The sequence below is a fragment of the Paramisgurnus dabryanus genome, chromosome 5, assembly GCF_030506205.2.
Source record: "Paramisgurnus dabryanus chromosome 5, PD_genome_1.1, whole genome shotgun sequence".
Classification (NCBI taxonomy): domain Eukaryota; kingdom Metazoa; phylum Chordata; class Actinopteri; order Cypriniformes; family Cobitidae; genus Paramisgurnus; species Paramisgurnus dabryanus.
The window spans coordinates 24,358,878-24,378,755 of NC_133341.1; the positions used below are offsets into that span (position 1 = coordinate 24,358,878).

Sequence of the window (19,878 nt, forward strand, 5' to 3'; positions counted from 1 at the left end):
TTTAAAGTCTTTTAAATCTCTTTGGCACTTTCTGTTTGTTAACCTTTTGTCTCTTACGTGCGCACTCCTTGGGCCTGTTGCACAAAAGTAGAATTAATACATCCAGGCTAAATGACTGAGCTGAGCTCAATGAAGCCAAAACAAGTGCGTCCACGCTTAATTGGTTGCACAAAGACCAAGCCAGGATGATCAGACACGGATTCATCAAGCCAGGTGAAACCAATCCTGGATAGGTGCGCGCTCACGGCTCACTCAACTAGACCCCGCCACCGATCACAGATTCACTGATTCACCATGGCAACTAGCGGCGTTCTTTTCCCCGTCAGAGGCACAAATCCATACGAGGAGGTAAAAGACATAATTAAGAAGAAAGGCAACACCGCCACAGTGGTAAAGCAGAGAGAAAAAGCGTGGCAAAGTATTGCAGACCGCCTGAATGCGTAAGTAGTGCACAATTACACACTCACCGCTCCGCTGAAACATCACAATTACAATTAAAATGTTTAATTCACATCTCCAAAAACGCAATTGTACTCTGATTATAAAACAGTTAATTTTTTTATTGAAATGGACTGCAAATATGTGTGAAATTGTGTAAAGTAACTCCATCACACTGGATAAGGCTTCAATAAATTATTATGAAAGCCTTACATTATTATTACGCTCATTATGTACTCTGCTTCTTATGTTGTCCACCGGGTTTTTTTTTCCTTTTCTTTTTTTCTGCTTTTATTAATGTAAAGCTGCTTTGAAACAATGAAACAATTGAATAAATAGATGAGCTATTAATAATAATCAATTTAATTTATAAAGCGCCTTTCAAAGGACCCAAGGTCACTTGCTCATTGCACTGCAAAAAAATGACTTTCTTCGTGTTTTTGTCTTGTTTTCAGTACAAATATCAAAAAATTCTTAAATTAAGATGTATTAAAAGTTTTCTTGAAATATACTTTTTCATAAACACTTAATATAAAACATTTTTTTATTTCATTGGCTGATATTTTTGCTTATTTTCCTAGGTCATTTTGCTCATCAAGAAAATGCATCTTAATTGAAGAATTTTTTTATATTTTTACTGAAAACAAGACAACAATACAAAGTAAGTCATTTTTTGCAGTGTGACTCCATTGAATGTTCTTGTGTGTTAAAGAAAGTCTCTCTTTTTGTGTGTGGTGTTGTGTGATGTAGATTAAATATGACCGGGCCAAAACGGACATGGCAGCAGGTCAAAATCAAAATCTGCAGAATGGTAAGGGCCCTGACTAATACTTAATAATGCACAAGCATAGATTGTACCCAGAAGGTGCCTGCTCACACATTGTCTGTACTGTTTTAGCAGTGAAAAAGAATACCCAGAGACAAGGCACGGGTGGTGGGTCACCAAAAGCTGACCTCACCCCAGCAGAGGCCAGCTTTGGAGCTAAATAAAGGCAGGCCTGTTGGAGGGAATCCCTGGGGGAAAAGAGACAAGCATAGGTCCCTCACAAGATGCCACCCGCTTCATACAAGGTATGTTCTTCCATCTCTACATGGGACACAATCACATTCATATTGAATCTATTTGGACTGTCTGACTTTGGTTTGCCTATTGCCTTGTAGTGTCTGGTAGCACTGTGTTACTGTTAAAGCCACCAGCACGAGCACCTGACGATGCTGATCCAGTGAGTACTCCATCAAAGGCATACTGTAGGCCTGGCACGTCTTGTCTACTAGCTTCAATATGAATCCGATTAAATGTGATGGGGTCAAGGCCCCATTTCATCAGCACATAACGGCGATGATGATGAGGAGACCATCTCTCTGGATTCCAAAAGGCATAAGGTATCATGTCAAACTTGTGAAAGTACTATACAAAGGAGTCATCATTGGGAGCCATCACAAAATCTCATTTCTTTTACAGGACCCAGAGTCATTGGTGCACTGGACTGCACAAACATAAGGATAAAAGCCCCCTCAGGTGCCCATGAGGCAGATTTTGTAAATATGAAATCTTTTTACAGCATTAATGTTCAGGTGAACATAACTTTTTGATCTTTTCCATTGAACACTGGCAACATGGCCTGGCTCAGTCCATGACTCCAGAATCTTTTGGACCTCTGAAATCTATCAGCGCCTATCACAAGGTGAGCCACACAACCCATATATAACCACTTTTTACATAATGGCTGTGTCAACAATATCACTGTGTTTTATTAGTAATGATGAGATTTTGTGTTGACAGGTGAATTCTCTGGTGTGTTGCTGGTAGACAGGGGGTATGGCTGCCAGCCGTTTTTCCTGACACCTTTCACAGACCCCCAGGAAGCACAGCAGGCCTACAACTATGCCCATGCTAGGGCCAGAGTTGAAATGACCTTTGGCCTCCTGAAGGCACGCTCTCACTGCCTTCACAAATTAAGAGTCAGCCCTGTGAGGGCATGTGACATTACTGTGGCTTGTGGTGTCCTCCACAATGTGGCCTGCCTGAGGAAGGAGAGGGCACCCAGAGTGCCGCCAGCCATGGACTGGGACAATCCGGAAATCTTCCCTGATGACAACAGTGGTCGGCTGCTGAGGGATCAATAAGTGTTGAATTATTTTAGTCCGTATGTGTGCTTTCAAATTTTTTTGATGTTTGTGCTGTATACTGTGTGTATACTGTTTGTAATACAAGCTTGCAGGGAGGCTACTGCATCCATTAATTGTCTTGTTTTCAGTTGTCTGAAATTGTCTGTTCAGTTAATGTGTATGAATTTGTCCTGCATTTATTTCAGTGTGCAGACATGCAGGGTGTGTTATATACAGACCTTTGAATGTGTATTTATCCTTTGGTTGTATAATATGCTTTGATTCTGTGCTTTCCATCTTGTAGAGTCACTGTGTGACTTCAGTTTCGAAAGGAGCTGATGGTTTACCTGCTTTGTTTTGTCCTTATTCAATAAAGAAACATAATGTTACACTTTGTGCTTTTATATTTATATGAAATGTGTATGGTATAAGGGCCACACAGAGGAAAGGAGAAAGTCATACATTTGAGGCTGGTTCTTTCTGTGGAAAGATACATATTGTTTTTACAGTCCTGATACTTATAACAATTTGATTAAGTATTTCCTTGTTTCTAAAACCATACTGAAGTACAATTCCACGAAATGCCCCACAACTGTTATTGTAACAACTGTCCTCCTCTAAAACAACAAGTTACAATATTACGACTTCATTCTCTGTCTGTTTTTTTCTCTGTGGCCTTAATGTTCTATCATTTTATGTATAGCCTTATAGTCTTTAGGAAACTGTAAATGAATTAATGATAGCAACATCATCTAAAAATCATAATTTATCCAATATTATAAAAATTAATGATCACAAACATTTAATAAAATTACAGTGGGTATAGTTATATGTGATAATAATGTATATTGGGCAGTGAAATAATTATTGGTTTCCATTTGTGGTGATTGCTGACTGACATAAGGGATGAGATTAAATAGATCCTGGAATTTAGCCTGGTCTGGAGCAGGCTAGCTCCACAGAATAGATCTCCATGGTAATTTATACCATAACATATCCTCCTGCCCCCTATCCAGCTTTAGTGCAACCGGATCACGTATCAATTGAGCCAGGATCACCAAGATATCCCGGCTTAATCCCTTATCCTAGTTTTGTGCAATAGGCCCCTTGTCTCCTCCCTTCTCGTTATCCCTGAAAGTTTTCTAAAGCTGTTGCGTGTTTGTCTCTCTCTATATTTGGTTCAGGTGTGCTGTGTTTTGTGCGCGTTCGTTTTGTTTTTCCGGGAGATTGCTGCCATGTTGTGTCTGACTCACAGGGGCGCTGTAAAGGGGGGGTAAACAATGACGATTCTCGGGGCCCACGAGTAAGAGGGGGCCCAGAGAAGCCCCCAAAATTGTGGTGCTAAAACAATATTTAATAGTAAAAATTATTAACTTTTAATTATTATATTTGCTGTTTCCTGGCATCAATTTTTTTTATTTGTTTAGGAAACACAAACGCCCGTGGGCCCCTTTCCCCCCTCTCAATTATCATAAAATGGTTCAGTCCGCCCAAATTGTATAATCCAGGCAACACAGCTTGACTTCACTTATAGCGCCGGCAGAATATCAACTTGGCAAAACTTAAAAATTTAAACAGCGCAAAATGACTGCCTGTGGACGTTATAGATAGAAATGATTATATTTCTGTTTTTATTCACACAATAAATATTTAAACTAGTTTTAATGAAAATGCATGTAGTTTTAGGAAAAGTCAGGGAGCAGCAAGGCTTTATGATTTATTTAGACAAAGTTATTGACTATGCAAATTTCAAAACAGTCAAAATGACACCCTGTTCGTTCTAGTGTTAAAGATAATTACCACACTGCAAAAAATGATTTTCAAGAAAAACATTCTTAGTAGTTTTGTCTTGTTTTCAGTAAAAATATCTAACATTTATTAAATAAAGATGCTTTTTCATTATGAGCAAAACGACACAAGAAAATTAATCTAGTTTTTAGACCAAAAATATTAAATTTAAGTGATTATGTGCATAAAACAAGCAAAAAAATCTGCCAATGGGGTAAGCAAAAAAATATTTTTTCTTAAACACTAAATTCAAGAAAAATGTGCTTACCCCATTAGCAGATTTTTTTTGCTTGTTTTATGCACAAAATTCCTTAAATATAATATTTTTGGTCTAAAAACTAGACTTATTTTCTTGGGTCGTTTTGCTCAAGAAAAACCATCTTAATTTAAGAATTTTTTGATATTTTACTGAAAACAAGTTTGAGTCTGCGCAGTACGCTCGACACCAGGAAGTGGTTGCTTCTAATTGATTTCACTTGTCTCCGTTGATTTCAATGGGGTCGCTGTGTCCATTTTTTTTACTGTCTATGCTGTCACCGCGCTTTTTTAATTTCAAACGTACACCAACGGAAATTGAAATGACGCAAATATGTCACGTGGCACTCAAAGAGCCAATGAGCTTTTGATATCACTGCTGTAAAGCAATGTGTCGTAAAGCTTCTTGAGGCGGGATATTTGATTTCGCATTAACGAACGCGCAATCTGACTTTACGGTGGCTGATGAGAACTCGAATCAAGATCGCTGGATAAAGGGCTGAATTTGGATCTGTTCCTCGCAATCGTATGAATTTTAAAGATGTGGATTTAAGCAAATAAATAAAAGTAACATCTTTTGTGAATATATGTTGTATTTTGTTGTAATTATTGCTTAGTAGTAATAATAACGTATTGCATAGAAGACAGCAGGAGAAAACGCGTTTTTGTGTGTCATGGCAAACAAACTAAATATTAAAAAAAATAGTTAAATAAATACAGAGATGTTATTCATTTTGAAGTTTTAAAAATGTTAAATATTGTGAAATTATCTGAATATCATAATCATTTCATTAGGTAAATAGGTAAACTGTCTTAAATAAATAGGTCAGAAAATATGACTGAAAACATGTCATTGTTATGAGTAAGAAACGCCAATGCACACGATTTTAATATTTATGAATAGGAATAAATTACGTACAAATTTGTACGTTTGTAAAGCTGTAAATACGTAAATTATTTACGTATTAGTCCTGTCAAAACGTTGATATTGTACGTTTCTCTGTGTTTTAAACGTAAGTAAATGTACGTATTGTACAACCACACTGAAACTTAAAAATACACACGTATTCTCATGAGATCACGTTGGACAAAACAGGTAGCTTGAGCAGAATCATATTGAAACTTCTGTCAAATCATGTTTTACATACAGTATGTAAGCAAACTTCAGGTTAATATTAACTTGTCTTGTCTTGATGTCTTTCCTTTCATCCATGACCGACAGACCCAAATCTTGTTCGGCCTGATGCTCAACCTTGTACAGTCCACCAAATGATGACCACTGCAAAGTAATGGGAATCTGTGGTAATCACAGCCTGTGTCTCAAGATCAACATGACAACAGTAGACCATCTCTTATCTTACTCTTATTTGACTAAGTGTTAAAAGTCACTGCCACAAAACAAAGAACATTGGATGGAGTATTGGAGTATGTACTGTACAATGATCCAGCAAACTAAATATGGACTTTTTTGTAAGCTTCTACAAACATTGACACAATCCTATTTACTTTTATTTTTAGAGTTAGTAATGTATAATTATCATCCCATTCATTTGTATTCTATGCCGTATATGTGTTTGTGCTAAAGTTTTTACATCTGAATGTAATGTCATAATATGGTAATGTTCAGTATTTATTATCATTTACATGTTTTGATGTGGCATATGTCATGATTTTATTGATTTCATGTAATTGTTGTCTGTTAAGAATGATTGTCTTTACCAAATTTTATTGTTAATTTATTTAATATTGAACATGTTATTTAACATCCATATCTTATTTGAGTAGTGATTTGTTATATTTACATAAAAATTCATATATTTATTTTGATGTATATTTTGTGATTTTAATGCACATTTATTATTTTATGATATCTCATGTAATGAAAAAGTGCTAAAAAAAGCGGATCTTGGGCGCTGTTGCTTATATATATATATATATATATATATATATATATATTTTAGCACTTTTTCATTACATGAGATATCATAAAATAATAAATGTGCATTAAAATCACAAAATATACATCAAAATAAATATATGAATTTTTATGTAAATATAACAAATCACTACTCAAATAAGATATGGATGTTAAATAACATGTTCAATATTAAATAAATTAACAATAAAATTTGGTAAAGACAATCATTCTTAACAGACAACAATTACATGAAATCAATAAAATCATGACATATGCCACATCAAAACATGTAAATGATAATAAATACTGAACATTACCATATTATGACATTACATTCAGATGTAAAAACTTTAGCACAAACACATATACGGCATAGAATACAAATGAATGGGATGATAATTATACATTACTAACTCTAAAAATAAAAGTAAATAGGATTGTGTCAATGTTTGTAGAAGCTTACAAAAAAGTCCATATTTAGTTTGCTGGATCATTGTACAGTACATACTCCAATACTCCATCCAATGTTCTTTGTTTTGTGGCAGTGACTTTTAACACTTAGTCAAATAAGAGTAAGATAAGAGATGGTCTACTGTTGTCATGTTGATCTTGAGACACAGGCTGTGATTACCACAGATTCCCATTACTTTGCAGTGGTCATCATTTGGTGGACTGTACAAGGTTGAGCATCAGGCCGAACAAGATTTGGGTCTGTCGGTCATGGATGAAAGGAAAGACATCAAGACAAGACAAGTTAATATTAACCTGAAGTTTGCTTACATACTGTATGTAAAACATGATTTGACAGAAGTTTCAATATGATTCTGCTCAAGCTACCTGTTTTGTCCAACGTGATCTCATGAGAATACGTGTGTATTTTTAAGTTTCAGTGTGGTTGTACAATACGTACATTTACTTACGTTTAAAACACAGAGAAACGTACAATATCAACGTTTTGACAGGACTAATACGTAAATAATTTACGTATTTACAGCTTTACAAACGTACAAATTTGTACGTAATTTATTCCTATTCATAAATATTAAAATCGTGTGCATTGGCGTTTCTTACTCATAACAATGACATGTTTTCAGTCATATTTTCTGACCTATTTATTTAAGACAGTTTACCTATTTACCTAATGAAATGATTATGATATTCAGATAATTTCACAATATTTAACATTTTTAAAACTTCAAAATGAATAACATCTCTGTATTTATTTAACTATTTTTTTTAATATTTAGTTTGTTTGCCATGACACACAAAAACGCGTTTTCTCCTGCTGTCTTCTATGCAATACGTTATTATTACTACTAAGCAATAATTACAACAAAATACAACATATATTCACAAAAGATGTTACTTTTATTTATTTGCTTAAATCCACATCTTTAAAATTCATACGATTGCGAGGAACAGATCCAAATTCAGCCCTTTATCCAGCGATCTTGATTCGAGTTCTCATCAGCCACCGTAAAGTCAGATTGCGCGTTCGTTAATGTGAAATCAAATATCCCGCCTCAAGAAGCTTTACGACACATTGCTTTACAGCAGTGATATCAAAAGCTCATTGGCTCTTTGAGTGCCACGTGACATATTTGCGTCATTTCAATTTCCGTTGGTGTACGTTTGAAATTAAAAAAGCGCGGTGACAGCATAGACAGTAAAAAAAAAATGGACACAGCGACCCCATTGAAATCAACGGAGACAAGTGAAATCAATTAGAAGCACCCACTTCCTGGTGTCGAGCGTACTGCGCAGACTCAAACTGAGCTTGATGATGTAGATATCACGTGAACAACCTGTCTGACAATTGTAAGTCTTCTAATAGCCGTGCCAAGAGAAATCTGAATCACCCGCCGAATCTTGCAGAAACGGCGAGCGTGAACAGGAACACATTTGGCTAAGTATTCTGATTAATAATCTCCCTTGACTTTATGCCTCCACGTCCACCCGATTGCCTCATAGACAGTAAAAGATTGCCTCCGAGCTTCTCCTCCTGTCCATACGGTAATTTCTCTACTGTGCAACAGAGAGTCGCAGGTTTTGACGCAATCGTTAGCACATTTTTACAAAAACTGCTTCTACTGGGACATGACGTAAGATACAAGGTAATGGAGCCTTTTATACATTTTCGTGTTTCTTTAGAAATAATTAAATGACAATTGGAGTCTTAAAACGCATCAGATGTAAAGTTATTCGCTGTCAAAGTGAAGCCAAAATGAATGGGAGTCAATGGGATGCTAACAGCTGGTGGGTGTTCGCTAAGCAATGGTGGCGCCTGGGGAAGCTTAAATAAAATATGAAACCCTGCCCCCCTGGGTGACAGAGGGAAGCCGAATCAACGCTGATCAAACTCTTGGATTAATAACTTTAATATTTCTCTTTACTTTACTTCATATACTCCAGAGAGGACCGCGGCTGCAGCACATCGTCATTTTAACTACTTTTGGTACTGATTTTAATATTCGCAATAAATAAGTTGTGTGTGATTACACTTGTCTGTCTGTTATGATTTTTTAAACCGTAACGTTAAATGATTTTAATAAACTGTTTTGCGTAGGACTGTAGCACCTTAAAATATCTTTTGAATGCTATATTGTTACTAATATGTTCCTAAACATATCTGTCCGTTACTTGCATAATATAAAAATAATACATTACGTATTAAAAAAATTTGTTTAAAAAGAGTTTGGGTTTAGGGTTAGGTTTGGGTTTAGGGTAAGGTTTGGGGTAGGTAACATATCGCTACAGCAATCTTTATGGAATGAAAGATACGTAAATTTTTTACGTTTTTTAGCTGTCAAAACGTAATAAGGCTACTTTTAAATGTTGTAAATACGTCTACATTGTACGTTTTAGCATCTATTTTAAACGTACAAAAAATATGTTTTTTGTTTTTTAAAGTTACGTGTAAATACTACGTATTAATAGTGAGACCAGGCTGGTTTTGTCAGTAAATACGTGAATGGTTGGTGAAAGATTTATTCATAAACCACTGTTATCAAGCCAATGGCCGACTTGCAGCTATCCAACTTTCTGGAGCTTCACTCACAATCCACCTACAAGAGATAGACAAAAATAATAATAAGTAATTCTGATATTATAAGTAAATATGCCACAAAAACACACACACACAAACTGTCTAAAATGTTTAAACAGTAAATAACTATTATTTTAATGTCAGCATTGAAAGAAACCTGCATACATCCCCTTTAAAAACAGGATGTGTCTCTCATATCAAAGCGGTCATATGTACTGCCTTCACTCCCAGCATAAGCAGGATTACCTCACATACAAAAACTCTGAAATATCAATAAAAAAACACTAAACACATGTTGTACCACATTCTTCTGATAATTAGTTTAATAAACTTAATGTACAATATACATTTATATGCTTTTTAACACTTTAACAAATCATTATCCTAAGTCATTGTTAAAGCAGAGTCCTCTAAATATATAATTAAAAAAATATGAAGCTTACCTTTTATAAAGGGAATGAAGCTTACAGTATAAAGTTTACCTGTTATAAAAGAAATAAAGTACAATAAGAACACACAAAACTTCAATTTTCAAAATGTTTAAAAAGTAAAATAACTATTTTAATGCCAGCATTGAAAGTAACATGCATACATCACCTTTAAATACAGGATGTGTCTCTCATATCAAGCGGTCATACGCACTTGCCTTCACTCCCAGCATAAGCAAGATTACCTCACATATGAAAACTTTTAAATATCAATAAAAAAACTAAACACATGTTGTACCACATTCTTTTCATAATTAGTTTAATAAACGTAAAGGCGCTCTAAGCGAATAATGTGCGACGTCACTTCCTGTTGATGTTTAAACTGTTTTCAAACAGACAGAGCGTAGCTAACTCCTCCCCCTCCCCCTCCCTTCCGTGCTTTCATGAACGCGCCCAACCCCCACCCCCAAATCCTTCTTGCCGTTTATTGGCTGGAATACTTTGTTTTGTTTTGTGCTGGCTAGGTTTGGCCATTTGTTGATATTGCCGTTTGTGAAGCCTGGGCTGTCTACAGAGATCGCGTTTTTTTACAGTTTGATCAGCGGACAGGCAGCAAGCAGATAGTGAGGAGATGTTTCCGGTATGTAACAAAAAATGTTTTATGGTCTAAAACGCTTCAATTCGCTTAGAGCACCTTTAATGTACAATTCACATGTATTAACTTTTTAACACTTTAACAAATCATTATCCTAAAAGAAAGTCCCCTAAATATATAATTTAAAACCGTATGAAGCTTACCTGCATTAAAGGGAAGGAAGCTTACAGTATAAAGTTTACCTGTTATAAAATAAATAAATTACAATTAGAACACACAAAACTTCAATTTTCATAATGTTTTTAACAGTAAATGATGATTATTTTACTCTCTTACCTGTTTGTGTTGTTAGTCTGCAGGCGGTTCAGCAGGACTGATGATTCAGGGCTTTTACAGGTGAAAATCATCAGGAGGCAGCTTGAAAATAACTGACTACATTTCAAATAAAAAAGGCGGGAATTAAAGAACCATTTTGCCAAGACAAAGAACCATTTCAGCAAAAAAAAGGGTTCTTCAGTAAGCTATGGTTCTATATGGAACCTTTGAAGAACCATTTTTCTTAAGAGTGTATGGTGTTCATCACCCATCGTGGATTGTGTATTGAACTTCATGTTTCCGGAAGACCTTCGGGTGGATTATGTGTCATAAGCAGAGTTCCTGATTGGACTGTGTTCGTGAAGTTTCCAATGGATTATTGACTTTATGCTCCTATCGCTGTTTATTACCAATAAACATTTTATTGCATTAGATTCCTCTCTGTCTCATCCTTACAAAAAGTCAATGATAAATTAGTCTAATCGTTGTGTCCAAAATGTGAAGGAATGCCCTCGCACAACTCTATTTGACTTTTAAATTTCTCTTCTTGCAAACGCTCTCTTTCTGTATATTTTCACTCTCAGTCATCCTTCAGTTCAGTCATCAAGTGAAAACAGACACAAGATGTTACTTCGTCAGAGTAAATGTTTCTTCCGTTTTGTGTTTGCTGGCATGTCACTGATGGGGTATGTAAAGCTGATTTTTCTTACATGTTTGAATATTTAACATTAGAAAATGTGTTGGAAATAAGGTTGTTTAGGAGATGAAATGTGATTATGTGATTTTTATTTGAACATAAAAGAAAAGCACAGACAATTTTCAATAGTCACTACATCCACTACATTTACATAAAAAAGGTTCAAAGTAAATGGCATAGGTAAACTGAACTTCATTGACTGAATGTAAAACTTAACTCCTTTCTGTAATACCTTGAGTGCTTTTTTCAACGAGTATTTTTACGAGTATTGTGAATTTTTAATTAGCATTTTAAGTAAGTAATGAACTTAAAATTTTTTAAAACCTTTAATGCTTTAAAATCATGAATCATGAATCAACTCTAAATAGTAATCATCATTGAGTATCTCTGTGTATAAATGAAGTTTTTTTACTCCCTGCATATGTTACTATGAAACGTTTCAGAAATGTCTGAGGTTTACATCATCATTAGGGAAACCAAACATGTGAACAATAGATGATGTAACTTTTCAGGTGTGTTCGATGTAAAAGTCTAGATGCGCGACCACCTTCAGTTAAGTAAAATGCAACAAACCATCTTTATACAGTCGGACATTCAGCTCAAGCACCCATCCTCCACCAGACGTCTTGTTAAAATAACTCACTGGATTGTTTGTTTGTTTTGCCATTCGGCTCACGATTTGGTCTGTGCATCTTTTTACATACAATTAAAACAAAGGTATATACTTGAGGTATCAGGTTTTCATGTAACATTCTGGTTTTTGTGTTAAAGAAAAAAAGTTGCACGAATTTAGAACAATTAGATGAATCTCTATATTTGGGGAATCAATTTTTAAATTCACAGCTTTCCATAACATTGTAGCTTTTTAAAACATTTACAAACTAGATTGCTAAGTTATTTCTTTGAACAAATAGAATGAAAAAAAGCGATTCATAAAATTCAGGGTGTTTTTACCTTTTACAGTTTATGGTTTTTACAATAATTTATCAGAATGAGTTAATCATTTTCAACATTTTATTGGTTACAGCAGTTCCTCACTAGTCAAGATTTTCTCTCAAGTTGTTAGAAACCTGTATAAATTTCTTTGTTCTGATGAACATGAAGGAAGATATTTTGAGGAATGTTTCTAACCAAACCGTTCGAGCCCCATTCACTGCCATAGTATTCTCTTTTACTATTAAAGTGAATGGGGCTCATAATTGGTTTGGTTACAAACATTACTCAAAATCTCTTCCTTCATGTTCATCAGCACAAAGAAATGTATTATGACAGAATTTTAATTTTTGGGTGAACTGTCCCTTTAAGGCAGCCGTTTTTACATGAACCCCTTTTGTATCAAAACTAATTGTTAGGAGGTTAACAATCCTCAACATTTACACAATAATCACTAAACAGGCTTATAGACAGAACCTAACTTACAGTAAAGAACATCAGAACTGAGTCATCGAAAAAGTGTCGAAAAAACTTTCACCGACTTTTGTATTACCTTAATGTACACTTTTATGATATGGTACATTATACTGTGCAGCAATAATTTTTAATTTAGGTTTCACAATGAAGATGAAAATTATATTCACCTATATCCATCTGAATAGACGCCTTAATACATTAATACCTTTCCCGTTATTTGACTGCTGAATAATACCCCTCATCTGCTGCCTTGTCACATTCTGCTTTTGTTTTAGGGATTTTAAGTTTGTAGTCCTAATGCTTTCTGTTTCTTGTTCCTTTATTGTCTCGTATCACATAATTTGTTTGCTTATCAGTTTGTGTTGCACTTTATCCTAATATCTAAATGTGATTTACATCATATTATAATATATGCATTGTTACAATCCTTAAACTGTTTAGTTCTATACGGTTTGTTATTTGGAAAAAACATCTTTAATTAAAAAATTCAGCTTTTTTACAGGCTCTTTTATTTGGGCTACATCATCAATTGGCTGATGTGAGTTTCATCTACAGTTGATATTAATTTCCTTTTACACATATATGTATACATACCAAAGCTATCTCATGGCAATTCGTATGTATTTTATGAGTTGAATTTGTATTAATCGTTTCGACCACATTGGTAAATTTTTGTATGATTTGCCTTGACCTCTGTGACATTGAGGTTAGGGGCGCGGTTGCGTTGTTTTTTATGATAATCGTACATTTTTGCATTTAACTTTATACGAATTTGTAAAACGTACAGATTCTCATGAGGTCAGGCTGTACATACACACTGCAAAGTAGAATGGCTATAAATCTCCGATAAGGAGAAGTATGTGTTTGTTGGGAAGTCTGTTCCTAAAATATTTTATATGTTTTGAGTTGCAGAACTCAAGAAACAGACGACGAGAAGTAAGTGCTCATGTAATGCATATACACACAAGTATTCTCTCTTAAACATACAGTAAAACAATCTCATGCACACATATGGGTACAAATAAAGTAACCAGTGCCGGCGACTTCTTTATTCGATGCGAAGTTCGTCACAACAAGCCCGTCATGTGTGTTGTTCCTTTTTTCAAAGTATGTGTTTGGCGCGTCGAGTGATCCTTCCTGTGTGCATCACATGTCTTTTCAAAATAAGTGTCTGCTGCAGACGCGTCTAAAGGGTTTATGATAAAAGAGACGCTCGCATTTGCCAGATACTCGCATAATCTCATGCGCAATCAGAGTTTACTGTTAAGGAAGTGTTTTTCGTGTATTTTGTGAACATGAGTGTCTCTTTTATCATAAACGGTTTTGACTCATTTTCAGCAGGCACTTATTTTGACAAAACACGTGATGCACATGGTTCACATGACACAACAAACACACATTTTGAAAACGCAAGCAACACGCATGACACATATTTTGAATTAGCGCCCCTCGGATGAGCAGTCACAAGCCGCCACTGAAAGTAACCTAACCTAATACAATAGACATAGTTTGTATGTCTTGATTTAGGAAGTCCATTTTTTAAATATACATGAATTCTCTTTTAAACATAAAAATGCAAACACACATGTACGTTCACAGTAAAAGATTAATAGTAAATGATGACTTAACCTAACCTATCCTTCAGCCCATACGATTGTTTTGGTTATTCATCCATTCCACCAAATGCGACCAACCTTTTACTAAAATATAGCTGCAAGCAGCAATAATACTGAGGTCAAGTCGAACAAGGGAACAAAATGAAATAAAGTTGAGTTTGAAAAAAAAACTCATGATTTCAGACAAAAGAATACAAAATTTATCAGCAAAAATCCCTCGGCTCACAAATGTTACAATATTGTTAATAAGTCAAAATAGCCCAACCCAATGTCTCTATGATGTTTTGAGATCTGACCCTTGCATTTGTGGATTTTTTCATATAAAGTGTTTGTATCCATGGTTTCAGTTCGCAAGGTTTCTATGAGAATTGTTCTGCCCTGCTGAAAAACCAGCATACCAGCAAGACCAGCATATGTTGTGTTTTGGTGCTGGTTTGCTAGTGAACACCAGCTAAACCAGCATCAAACCAGCATCAGCACCAGCATTAGCACCAGCTAAACCAGAATCGAACCAGCATTAGCACCAGCTAAACCAGCATTAGCACCAGCATCCCATGCTGGTCATACCAGCATATGTTGTGTTTTGGTGCTGGTATGCTGGTGACCACTAGCTAAAGCAGCATAGACCAGCATAATTCCCATGCTGGTCCATGCTGGTTTGATGCTGGTTTTTTCAGCAGGGCATGTTTTTTTTGTCAATTCATGCAATAAATACTTGTGACTGTACTGTTACTTGCTAAATGTGTGTTATATGGTTGAGAACTGGTTTAGGTTTTACAAATGCAGTAAATAAAATGCGTTCTGACGTATAAAGCAAAAAACCTTAAAAGGTAACCACAGGTATGCATTGAGGTCACTTTTCCACGTGACCACGCCGGAGCTCGCCCTGTTGAGTGGCAAAAACATTTAGCAAAATGACTGGCTGTTCTAGCGGCGGCCGCGAAAATGTCAGTATAACAATTATCGACAAAAATTTAATAAAGTTGGACTTAATAGTGACCCTAGCAACGTATCAACCCACCTGTGATCAGGACGATCCATTTACTTCTCCTTTCGGTGTTTCATGGCGGTCTGTAAACGATAGCTCCAAATTCTTGTTAAATCTGTAGTACAATCTATCACACAACAGATTTTTCCCATTTAGACGCGGTTTCCCCATTTTTTCGCTGATTTTACACTGAATACAAATTCTGCCGCTTTGTCTTTTGCCACTCAGTTGGCGTAACCACAGTCACGTTCACCGAAGTTGACGTAATGTGCAGATTGCCGCTAGAGGGCACTAATGGCTTACACATAACTTGACGTCATAAAATGGTGCTGCTTGCACAAACAAACAATTAGGTTTTTATTTTGGGTCGACAGTCTCATTTGGTGGCATAACTGACTGGACTAACCACCAAACAATATCATAGCATCTGAATTGTTTCTCTGGTGAATGAATATCTTACATTTTTATGTTTGTGACTTGTTTAAAGCTGCAGAAATCAACAATCAGACAGCTCCAGGTAAGTAATCATGATATGCTGTAGGCTACACATACACATTTTCTCTTCAACATACATGTACAGTAAAAGCAACATCATGCGCACACCTACTGCATAGAAATACATGCAATCCCTTTCAAACAAGTCCTCAAGTGTTTTTCCATGATCTTCGCATGAACCTCGACAACAACCTTCTTACATTTCAGAAGTAATTTTATGTGATTGACCAAAATCGTCCTATGTAATGTAAAGAACATTCTGTGAAAAATATAACCTTGAGATCTTTAATATTAAAGGACAAGTTCGGTATTTTAGACTTAAAGCCCTGTTTTCAGATTGTTTATGGTCAAATAGAATGGTTTTGACTGAAATTTCGACATTTTCGGCTGCCCTGAGAATTTTCGCGTGTTTGTGTTTCAGCTCAGACCTCTACAATGGGTTTATAGGTGCACTGGAACAATACTTCCTAAAATGCATTAAACTTTCGTTTACAAAGACGTGAAACTCACCGAGTGGTCAGGGGTGTTCACTGATATGCTCACACAAAAATCGCTGCAAAAGATGCTTTCCAACAGCTGTTTTAGCATTCGTTGTTAACTTGTGGACCTATTTCCCCAAACGCCTCACACCCGTACATTCTTCCGCTTAGAGCTTGAATAATAAACACTCCAGCCCAGGTGGTGGCGCTAATCCGCCTTTGCCAATTGCAAGAATAGAAACAAAGTTCCCGGCGCGGAGTAATACCGTACCTCACAGGACGTCTAATACAGTCAATGGAGTTGGTAAAAACTACGATAAAACCTGTTGGAATGCGTCTTTTGGAGCGATTTTTGTGTGAGCATACCAGTGAACACCCCTGACCACTCGGTGAGTTTCACGTCTTTGTAAACGAAAGTTTAATGCATTTTAGGAAGGATTGTTCCAGTGCACCTATAAACCCATTGTAGAAGTCTGAGCTGAAACACAAACACGCGAAAATTCTCAGGGCAGCCGAAAATGTCGAAATTTCAGTCAAAACCATTCTATTTGACCATAAACAATCTGAAAACAGGGCTTTAAGTCTAAAATACCGAACTTGTCCTTTAACTTGAGGTCATGTCAAAGATTGAAATCAATGTTATTTTTTTCCTGTACACTAAAGCAGAGTCTAATTCTGATGTTGTGTTAGTACATCATGAAGCATAGGTTATAGTTTAAATGTGTGTCATGATCAAGTTTATGAACCAATAAGGAATGTCTGTTTTCTGCTTCATCTTTCAACAGGTTGCTATACAAGCAACCCAGTGTCCTGGTGGGGTAAGTATGAAAATGTAATAGTATACACACTCAACTGAAATGGTGGATTAAGTGACTACAATGCTTTTTGTGGGTTTAAACAGATGTCGGACAGATGTTGTTTCTGTGACACCATGGTTGGCCCCAATTGTTTGGGTGAAAACCTTTGATCCTACACTGATCGACTTTATCTACAAACAACAAAACATCACCATTGCAACAACTGTTTTCGCATTGGGAAAGTGAGTACCACATACCACTGTATTTCCTACTTCTCTTATTATTTATGTCCAAACTGATTCACTTGGTATATGTACAACTTACCTTTACTTTCTTTTTTAGATATACACGTTTTCTCAAAGACTTTCTGGAGTCAGCCGAACAACATTATTTTGTTGGATTTCGAGTGCATTATTATTTATTTACTGATCAACCAGAGGCGGTTCCCGATGTAAAACTGAGTGAAGAACATCAGCTAACGGTGAGGAAGGTCCCGAGTATGGAGAGGTGGCAGGACATCAGTATGGGCAGGATGGGAATACTGGAAAAACTAACCGAGACTGAACTTGCCATGGATACCGATTATATTTTCTGCCTTGATGTGGACACAAAGTTTTATGGCCCCTGGGGTGCGGAGACATTAGGTCGTCTTGTAGGTGTGATCCATCCTTGGTTTTATGATTTCAAGCGGGACAAATTCCAATATGAACGTAGACCAGAGTCACAAGCGTTTATTCCGGTTGAAGAAGGTGATTATTATTACACTGCTGCTGCGTTTGGTGGCACAGTACAGGAAGTTTATAAGCTCACCAAAACCTGTCGTGAGCAGCAGAGTATTGATGCTGCTAAATCCATTGAGGCAATATGGCACGATGAGTCTCACTTGAACAAGTATTTGCTTTACAATAAACCTAGCAAGCTGCTCTCACCTGAGTATCTGTGGCGGGATATTGACATAAGAACGAAACATGTCAAAATTATTCGCTTCTCTCATGTGGCTAAAACAATGCTGAGGTTCGCCCAAACATAAATAATTCAAATTAAGTTCAATTTTTATGTTTTTCTGTTTAGCACTCTTCACAATATATCATCATAGCAGCTTTACAGTAAATACAAGGAAGAGAAATACAGACAAAATAAATAAGGAAAATAAGGTGTATCAACCACACACCTACACTTTGCACCTATAAAGCACCCGATATGGTTCTATTCAGCACAATATGGTTCTACACAGGTACTACATAGGTGCTATATAGGACTTAAAATGGTTCCCCTATGATTTCAAGCCAGTGAACCACTTTTAGTGCTATTTAGCACTGTTTGTTTTTAGAATTTCTTTTTTTACAAGATGAAGTATAATTTTTTTGTACCTTGCAAAACAAATGATATAATTTTAGTAAAATTGTATCATTTTTCAGGTGACTAAACACAATTTGTGTGTCATCCTAATAAAAACAACCAAAATCTGGAGAAACTTTTCATACAAAATCAATTTGACAGCATCTGAGATACTGGACTTGAAAATTCTGAATACAGATTTGAATCATTTTTATATTGAATCATTTGTTTGTTGTGTTTTATCAAATTTGCAAACATTGCATATAGCTGCTGTATTAAATAACTTTCTGTTGTAAGCTGCAATGGAGCAAAGGCTCCAAATGTGTTTCCATATAGCTGATGAACCTTTACACAAGAACAAACTCTTGATTTTTGAGCAATTTCATTGTAAAAATATGTAATTAATGGCTCAATGGCTTATTTTATACAGGATGCCACAAAAACTTTTCTTTTAAAAGTAGTTTTTTGTTACAAAAAAGAACACTTGTCTTTCTTTTCTTCAATGATGTGTCAGCACCAACACACATTTGACTCTAGGTACATGTCATAAATTATGACTTATAAAGGTTTATAATTGAATTACATTAAAAAAGAAACATATGAACATATTCCAGACATTAGTTTTCTTAACCTATTTACAGTGCACATACTTTTACTTCGGATGTTTTTTACTTCAGTGCTCAACATTATTATTCATGACCCTTTAAAATAAGGTAATAGTAGACCATTTCATTCTAAGGGCAAATACTAGGGTTGTAAATGGACTTGTAAACCTGTCTCTGGATCATTTTTGCATTAATAAAGCCACATACCTTCTGTAGATATCAGAGAACAATTTAACATTATTTCAGTGCATTCTTTGGAACCTTTAAAAGACTGACTTTAAAATATGTCATGTAATGCTCTAATAATTATGAGTTTTTACAAATAGAAATAGTATGCGATGCAAAATATTTAGCAAAGTTGTAGATTGCCCTTAAATAGAAATATGTGCTTACGCACAATTGTGTGCGTGAAATGTGCTCACGTGCCTGTTGTGAATTAGGCGGAAAGTTTTCGTTGGAAGTTTAAATCTGCGAATAAATACAAAACTTAAGCAATTATTAGTGAATGTGACCCTTTTGCATCTGTTTTTGTCTTCAGTTTATTTATTGCACTTACAAGTT

At 35.6% G+C, this 19,878-nt stretch overlaps 1 long non-coding RNA gene and 1 pseudogene across 4 annotated transcripts; both read left to right on the top strand.

The window, feature by feature from the left end:
* The first annotated feature begins 104 nt into the window (after positions 1-104).
* LOC135732117 (uncharacterized) lies at positions 105-2,576 on the top strand. Of its 4 annotated transcripts, XR_012336774.1 has the most exons (5): positions 105-440; positions 1,189-1,249; positions 1,337-1,957; positions 2,070-2,123; positions 2,222-2,576. It is a non-coding gene; the product is annotated as an uncharacterized lncRNA (long non-coding RNA). The 4 variants fall into 4 exon arrangements; XR_010526699.2 differs by lacking the exon at positions 105-440 and having other exon boundaries at positions 686-1,821; positions 1,901-1,957; XR_012336773.1 differs by lacking the exon at positions 105-440 and having other exon boundaries at positions 686-1,249.
* Positions 2,577-8,605: 6,029 nt separating this feature from the next.
* On the top strand, positions 8,606-18,418 carry LOC135732192 (histo-blood group ABO system transferase-like; annotated as a pseudogene).
* Positions 18,419-19,878: the final 1,460 nt, after the last annotated feature.